Raw genomic sequence first — 9269 nt, 5'->3', positions numbered from 1 at the left:
TTGAGCCACCATTTTGTGATGGTCTGTGTGCTGCCTCAGAGATCACCTGACCAGAAATACTACCGCTCTAAAGGCCCCCATACACGGGCCGATATAAGCTGCCGACAGACTGAGTCGGCAGTTTATTAGCCTGTGTGCAGGGCCGGACTGGCAATCTGTGGGTTCTGGCAAATGCCAGAGGGGCTGCTATAAGTTGCCATAGACAGTCACTATATATTGTGCTGTTTGGGCTGCTGTGTGGCCTGTTTGGGTCTCTGTTTACCTGAAATGCCAGGGCCTATTTTGAATCTCAGTCCAGGCCTGCCCGTGTGTGGGGCCATCCAACGGGATTCCGTGATCGATATCTAGCCGAATGTCGGCCAAATCTCGATCGGGCAAGTTAAAAAACTAAGTATGATTGGTTTGGTTTGTTTGTGTTCCCCGTGAATCATACGATCCCAGGGGGCGGCCCCTATTTTTTAAAATGGCAATTTTCTATTTATGATTACCCAATGGCACATACTACTAAAAAAGTATATTATTATGAAAATGGTTTATTTACATGAAGCAGGGTTTTACATATGAGCTGTTTTATGTATTATATTTTTATAGAGACCTACATTGTTTGAGAGGTATAGTTTTCCTTTAAGTCCAAAGTATAATATCCCTTGTGGTTATACAGTGTAGTGAATAAAATGGAAACAATTTCACCTAAAGGAAGGAAATACAAAATAACAATAACAGAATGGCAACAAAACACAAAAAAATAACTAGTTGCCACATCATGATAAACCCTACATAATAAGGGAAGGGTTTTATAATAAGGGAAGGGAAGAGGAAGAATTGCCTGTCTCTGGAGAGTAATTAAACATTGATTCTTATCTGTAAAGCAGAGGAAATTTAATTAGCCAATGGTCTGATACATTTTTTCATAAAAAACAGCGTATGCCAACATCTACATGGATTACTTTTAAAAGTCTTTCATCTTTTCCAACACTGATTTTGCCTTATATATCCATGCTTATATGTGTTATATGGATGACACATTCTTTTTCTGGTCCGGCACATTGGATAAATTAAATGAGTTCCTTGGGTACATGAACAAAGCACACTCTACAATTAAGCTTAATTTGGAGGCTAGTTCAACTGATTTACACTTTTTGGAAGTAAACATTAATTACACAGGCAATACATTCATCACTTCTGTTTACACCAAACCTACGGACAGAAATAATTTATTGAAACCTACATCATATCACCCACCAAGTCTCTTTAAGGGGCTGCCCAGAAGTCAGCTCTTACGGGTGAGGCTCATCACATCCACTGATGAACTATATGACAGTGCCCCAACACAGATGGTACAGAATTTTTTGAAAAAAGGGTGTGATGGGAGGAACCTACAGACCCATAAAGAAGAAGTTCATTCTATTCCCAGGAAGGAATTACTCACAAAAAGTACTGTGAACCCCAGTAAGGCCCAAAGAATACATTTTATCTGTTCATTTGATACTAACTCAAAGGCTTGCTGAAATATTATCCTAAAATATTGGGGACTTTTGAGTACTGATTCCAAAAATGGGCAGCTATTTCAATCACCCCCTTTTTTCTCATACAGGCGTGGTAAAAGTATTGGTGACCTAGTTAAATCTAGGCCAAAACATCAATCGGGCAGTCACATTCCAATTAAGTCTAACTGTACATTTCCAAGCAGGAACTGTGGTCACTGTAATGGCATTATCGCTGGTAATTTTGTCACACACCCGTAACAAGGATCTAAACACACAGTTAAAGGCTTTTTCACATGTGATAGCAGTAATGTGATTTATTGCTTAAAATGCCCCTGCAGCCTGGCATATGTGGGCTAGACCACTTGACTTATTAAGATTAGGTTACATGAACACAAATCTACAATAAGGAATTATCAACCACCTCCAACATCCATGAGATCCCTATGGAAAATAAAGAAAACAATAATGAAAAAGATATGGGGAAAACAAAAAGAGAAACTCTATTAGCCAGACATTTCGGTGGCAACTTTGGTGGCAGGTTCTGGAAAAAGTGGGGGCCAAACAAGGACAAGACACTAAAAGGTTACTGTTCCAGAGACCAGGTCCGGACTGAGAATTAAAATAGGCCTAGGCATTTCAGGTACACAGAGGCCCAATCAGCCCACAGAGAGGCCCAAACAGCCCCCACCAGCCCACTAAATGGTGACTTTCTATGGGACCTTATAGCAGCCCCTCTGGCATTTGCCAGAACCCACAGATTGCCAGTCCAGGCCTGCCACAGACAATGTTATTGGATCTGGTTACTTCCTTTTTTGCTGATATGATGTGGCAACTGGTTATTATTATGTTAGTTTTCTTGCCATTCTGTTATTATTTTGTATTTCCTTCCTTTAGGTGAAATTGTTTCCATTTTATTCACTACACTGTTTGACCACAAGGGATTTTATACTTTGGACTTAAGGGTAGAGCGTTTTTCGTCGCATCGACAAAACGCACGTGACAAGTCGGATGGAGACGCAGGCGTCAAGATTCTAATTGGACTGAACGAAACGTCGTATGTAAAAACTACATTACATCCGACGCGACTGTCGGATGTGGACGCAGAAAGCAGCGTCTTCGTCCGACAGTTGGACCATGTTGTTCCTCAGACTTTTCATTCAGTCCAATTATACCTTGACACGTGTGACTCCATCCGACTTGCTGCGTGTTTTGTTGGTGGGTGTCGATCCGATGAAAAGCGCTCGTAGAGTTCTACCCTAACTTGCTGGACTCATCCATTGGACTTTGATTTGACATGCTCAATTCACTTACAACTACCTTTGTTAATTATATTCTTATTGTTCTTAATTGAGCACTCTTTTAAATGTTTTCTGCACCACGTGCATCACTGTGCTTGACAAAGGGGCGTGTACCCGAAACATTGCACTACTGCATTATTAAAACTGCAAGGGTTTACCCTGCAAACGCATGTCTTGTGTGCCAGTAAATCTTTGCATATATAAAAATAGAGGTGTTACAGGTGTGTATAATGCAGGAGCTTACCGTATGAATGTGAGGTGTAAATAATGCACAGTCCAGTTAATCTCTGTACTGATACCTTTTAAAGCTTACACATGGTAAGAAATCACAGCAGGCATACTTTCATGTGGGGGGCTACACAAGGGGGCCACGGGCTGAATGCAGACAGCCCTGGTGTATGTGGTTATTGTCAGTGGGAGAGCATTTGCAGGAGATTCATAACCTGCAGTAGAGCAGGTACTGTAAGATGCCATTTGTCCTTTGTATCCTTGCAATGCCAGGGCCAGATTTGAATCCAGTCCAGACCTAGAGCAGGTTTATTGCAGGCAACTAATCTCCACTTGTGCAATCACCCTAAGCCCCTGCTCCCTAATTTCTCCTGGGTTTTGAATGCAGGTTCTAACTTGCAAAACAATACAGCAGATGTTATACCAATAGCATTAGATGTAGCAACACATCTCCTAAAGCACAAGAAACAATCAAAGACAAGAGGACCTCTGCACACAACCCATTATAAATATATTAAGGATATTGAGACTTTCTTTTCATTTAGCTACTACTATAAATGTATTTTTAGTAGCTTATGCACAAAAAAGGTCTTACTACTTTGATAATGATAATATATTGAAATTTCTCAGTATATTGACAAGGGGTGAGTACAGAGGACCTTGTGTCTGTATGAATTTTGTGATCACAGCCTCATTGATCCTAGCGGTTTAAAATTTATTGGTGGGCACAACTTTTCCCTTTTTTGCTCAAGAAACAGCAGTTGCCAACTGAACATAGGATGATATTTTATCTAAAGCAGCAGTAAAGAAAGGGGCAGACAGAAATAATGACAGTTACTCATAACTATAAACCCATTGAGAATGAGGAATGAATGGATAGTGGGAAGTTACTTAAAATTATAGTTGTTAAAGTAAAACACAGTCTTTGGCTTTAATGGGTGCAGGTACATGGGAGTGTTTCAGACACAGACAAACGCAATGACACACAGAACATTGATGCACATTCAATGTGTCCCTGGCATAAAGGTTTCATTGAGTTGATTCTAAGTACATATGTATATAGCGGAGCTTACAATCTAAGCGGGTGGGCAATTTACATCAAAGATAGGAGATATTAAGTGCAGTTGGTGACACTGAAATATAAGTGCCAGTTCTCAGTTTATTTCTGAAGAGACTGAGGGAAGGTTCTCTCCAAAGGAATTCTGGGAAGGCATTCCCAACCTAAGGAACAGCAACACAGAAAGGATTACAGCAGTGTTAGTTGCGGCTGCTCTGCGAGGACCGGAGGAGTCGGCCATGAACAAGTGGAGACACAATGGTAAAGATGGAGTGGGTTGCAGATGAATGAAGGGAAGCTTATAAGAAGTTTGTAAGCAATTATTTGTTTTAAAGGAAGCCACAGTGCTTGGCCTGGGCAACCTGGCGACTTCCTCGCCCCCCTTTGGGAACGAGTGTGTGGACTCATGCATGTGCTGTGCAGGCAGAGTGTGGAGTGTGCATACACATGCATTGGGGGACAGTGAAGTGATATCTGATAGGGGTAAGTAAGAGGTACGTGCCAAGCTCTCCCCTTCTGTTGTGCCCTAGGCACGTGCCTCTTCTGCCTACCCCTAGTTCCAGCCCCGGGAAACTATGATAAATTTCAACAGTAAAATATCACCACCTAATGAAGGAAACTGCAATGGGAATCTCTGAGCCCAAAGTCACTGATAAACAGAACCAGTTCATCTCAGAGTATGCAACAGTCTCTGGCTCTCAAACTGTTTTATTCTATTCTCTTCTGATAATTATGACTCTTTCTTTTATGATTATCCAACACATTTACATCTGCACCAACAAACTGCTACTTTCTCTAACCTGACAGTAATGAAACCTATCCTATGCTGATAGGGAGATCTACTTTTCTTCTATGAGTAAACCACTTGATTCTCCTTGGTGGGGAATCCCATACCTGACTGCCCTTACAGTAAAGAAACCAGGGGCGTAACTACAGAGGAAGCAGACCCTGCGGCTGCAGGGGGGCCCAGGAGGTACAGGGGCCCCATGAGGCTCTCATTGATGAGCAATTTGAACATATATTGGTAAAACAGGACAAACACTGGATATGTTTGGGGCCCTAAAATTAATTTGCTGTGGGGCCCAGCAACATCTAGTTACGCCACTGAAAGAAACCCTTCCTAAGCTGATGGTAAAATGTCCTTTCTTTCCCACAAATAAGTCACTCATTCGCCCTCTTTTACTAGGGAATCCCATAACCTGACTGGATTATCCATTAACAACAGAGGATCCAGCAATCAAAAAACCCAACACAGACTGCTGCATGTCAGAACCAGGATGATAGACCAAGCAAAGCCCTTTAAGCTAGAGCCACACAGGGCTGAAATCAGCCTGCTGAAATCCGTAGGCTGATTTCAGCCCATACCGTGGGCAGTAGCCTCATTCTTCTTTCATGTCCAGAACCACTGGGTCACTCTTAAGGTGGCTATATCTGCCAAATAAGCAGATCTCTCCCTGATATTCCCTCCATGTGATGGGCAATATCGGGCTTATGCAGGCGTGGGCCCTAGGGCCCAACTACGATCACAACACAGAAAATACAGGCAATTGGGCCGAGGACCGCATCAACAAACCAATGCAATGATAGGATCTGATAGGATTTTTAAACCTGCCTGATCAACATCTGTCAGATTTTCAGCCAGATATCGATCAGGGAAGCCATTTGGAGGGCCTATACACTGCCCAAGAAGCTACCAACATTCTAAGTATCATATCAGCCCGCGCATGACCACTTTAGGCACAAGGCAACTTCTGACAATTTCAGAAAAATGAAGTGATGCATATTTACATTATTGCTGGTGGGAAAGCATTTACAGGAAATTAGTTGCCCGCAGTAGTGAAGATTTGTTGCTGGTAACTAATCTCCTGGCTTGCCATTGCCCTAAGAGAGCTGAAGGAAAAAAGGAAGAAGTCAGATTCTGACCCATCAGCACATACCCAATATCAGTGATTTATACACAGGCAGTGTTATTCTGTGTCCCTGGAACCACTAATATTCTTTTGGGCTTTACAGCTGCCACCTGGCACTGAGAGCTACACTAACCTTATCATCTACTTTATATTTCCATTTGTCATTACCCTAAATTCTGCCACTTCTGCCATCTCAGCAAATCTGTTTGTAAATACCTGATAACTCTGTTTATTCTTAGTTTAGTTGCCCTTGAGGGTCAGGGGCCAGTCCATACAATGCAGGTTGTTCCCTAATGTTTATCCATGTTATACAGACCGGGGCTTTCCAAACCAACATTTTTACTTTGTACCTTAGAGAGGGGTGGTGCCTATATTAACTGTACATTGTAAATGCAGCCCTTTAATTACTATTTAGCCTTCAACAGCAATCACCAGAACACACCCACCCTTATAGATACCTATGTGTTGTTTATGCAGCAGTCAAACCAAGCAAACTTTTATTACCTGGGGATATTATCAGAACTGAAGAGTTCAACAAAGTGTCCAGTAATAACAGGGAATTGTACTGCCTCTAAACCAATACCACTGCACATTTAAAGGCTCGGGACAATAAGGAGCGTCCTGTGTGTTCTCTTTTCATTATTTGACAAACAGTTCCCCGGCTACTGAGCCCAAACACAGGGGCATCCTGGTGTCCTGGTCACTAAGCCAGAAAGAATGTTCCCTATTGAAGGATATAAAGAATATTGTCATTGGATGATGCCACTGGGCCACCTGTGTGTTGTGTGTGATCAGTCAGCCCCCAGCAATCACATAATGTTGCAATATGTATGCCCCTGGCCAAGCGTAAGCCATTGCATCTCGTTTACCCTATTTCCCAACGATAAAAGGCTCTACATTGGGGCTCATCCTGTCTCAGCAACGGAAGGTAAATGAAATGGTCCCTTTAGGGTAGGGCTGAGGAGTATTTGCACTGGAGCCCCATATTCCTATTCCCAGGGTTCCCCGAGGGGGGAGATAAATATAGCCAAAAGATGTAACAATACATCAGGGCCTCTCAAAGGCTGCTGGGGGTGGGGATACTGGGAGTTTAAGATAAACAACAGTTGGAGAGTTTCAAGTTGGACATCCCTGCTATAGACTTGCAGCCTTCCTTCTTCCTCCATTCCCTCTATGAACCCCAGTAACTCCCCTTCCCAATACAGGAGGGACAGAAGGCCTGGGGTTGGCTTGTAGAGTTCAGTGTGAGTGCACAAGTGCAGTCACAATATTATTATATTGTACACTCCCATGGGGGAAATGTGCTCACACAGCAGAATCCAGTGCATATTTTAGTGCCACTGAAGCCAGGAGAATGCTGAGGAACGTGTTCCCTGTGTATTGTTTGGGATGCAAACACCTCACCTTTGGGTAGCAGTGCATTTCAGGGGCAGGTTTCTAGCAGCACTGGGAAAAGTCAGAAGCAGCACAGTCAGCTTTTAACCATGTCCCAGCAGCAGTTAAAAACTACTCTATGGGGCCAAATACTGTATGTGTCATTTGGTTCAGGTTTCTGTTGTATACCAAATGGCTCTGATTGGTTACTTTCCCCAACACAACTGGTTCACTCCACTGTGTTACCACCTTTTGTGGAAGTAAATACTGGCATTGGTACCAGCTGGTTAGCAGCCTATGTGCGGCACTGGTACATGAACCAAGATAATTCTTTTATCGTTTCCCCATTGGTCAAGCCTATGAGGGGCAGTGAACCTTAACATTTACATCTGTCTCTGCCCCAGGGAGCTTGCAATCTCAGGTCCTCATACTAGTCACACATGCACACAAACTCAGACTGGATTTATTAGGAGCCAAAGAACACACATACTGCATGCTAATAGGACCATGTGCTGCAAAGCATAATTGCTATCTGTTGTGCTACTCAAGAGTTTCCTTTGTAACTGCACCTCAACCCCGTTTCCCTGTGCTGCCTCCCCCCATAAACCCCTCATTAATTAACTTTGTTGGGGGAGAATGCTAACAATTATCACAATGTTCAATTTGTGCTGTAAATATTTTTAGGGGAAATACTGATAAACTAATTTAAAGGGTCATTGACCTCTGTTTCTTCTAACCAACAATCTTCTGTTGGGTACAAGTTGGGCACCTGGGTCCCATCTCTGATAAATGAGCTAAATTTACACCAAGGTCCAAAAAGCACTATTTTTGTGCCAGTTTTCTAATAACTATTTAGCTTTGTACCTAATTCTGCGAAAATAACCCAGTAGCCGACATAAATCAATAAACCTGTCCGATTGACTGAACGACCAATTGGCATGGTACGAAAAATGTTGGAATAAGTAATTCCACCGGCACACAGGTCTTAGTTGCAAGCAGGGACAACCCTTGCTGTATTTTATTTGCGTGATGCAACATTTCGGGGTGATCCCTTTTGTCAAGCATGGATCAGCCCGAAACGTTGCATCACGCAAATAAAATACAGCAAGGGTTGTCCCTGCTTGCAACTAAGACCTGTGTGCCGGTGGAATTACTTATTCTGAAGTTTGTGGGTTTGCGAAGCCCTCTCGGCCGGGCACCGGACAATATACGATTTGGAGAGCCAGGGTGTGCAAGCTGGTAATTATATCTGTTTCTATAACGAAAAATGTTGGGACACCACACGCGATCGGAAACTCGTAACAACCTTTGTTTAGTATGATTGCTTGTTTGCAACTATGGCCAGCTTTAACATAAAAAAGACTCTAGATTTGATTTCCCTCTAAATCCCTTCCAGTTAATGTGCCCGCTCATCCAAATCTTCCGTATTAAATGCCATGTTTGTGCCCATGTCATCTGCTGTGTATGTAAGTCGGTATATGTATATTTATAGTGTATAGTGTAGTACTGATATAGCACGAGGGGCACAATATGATCTTTAGTTAAGGGAAATAAAATGTTTCAGTGAAGGTTCCGCCTCTGACTGACCTGTTGCTGTTGGGATATAAAGGCTGTGTGCGTATATATATATATATATATATATATAATTATATGAGGCTGCCCAGGTGCATGACGGGAGGGGACATGTAAGCCTATCTCAGGAATGATCTGAATCCTGTTAGTCTGCTTTGCAGGGTAGGGGAACTTCTGATTGGCTGATAAATGTGATGTCACTGGTGGGTGGACTTTGTATAAAAAAGAAGAGCTGTGGGATTTTCCCAACACGGCACTTACTTAACAGTTACCTAACAGTTAAAGGGACAGTTCACCTTACATGGGCCTGGCACGGACACATTGCAGCTGCTCCAGCCCTACT

This window comes from Xenopus laevis, chromosome 9_10S, assembly GCF_017654675.1.
Source record: "Xenopus laevis strain J_2021 chromosome 9_10S, Xenopus_laevis_v10.1, whole genome shotgun sequence".
Lineage (NCBI taxonomy): Eukaryota > Metazoa > Chordata > Amphibia > Anura > Pipidae > Xenopus > Xenopus laevis.
This window is presented reverse-complemented; position numbering follows the sequence as displayed.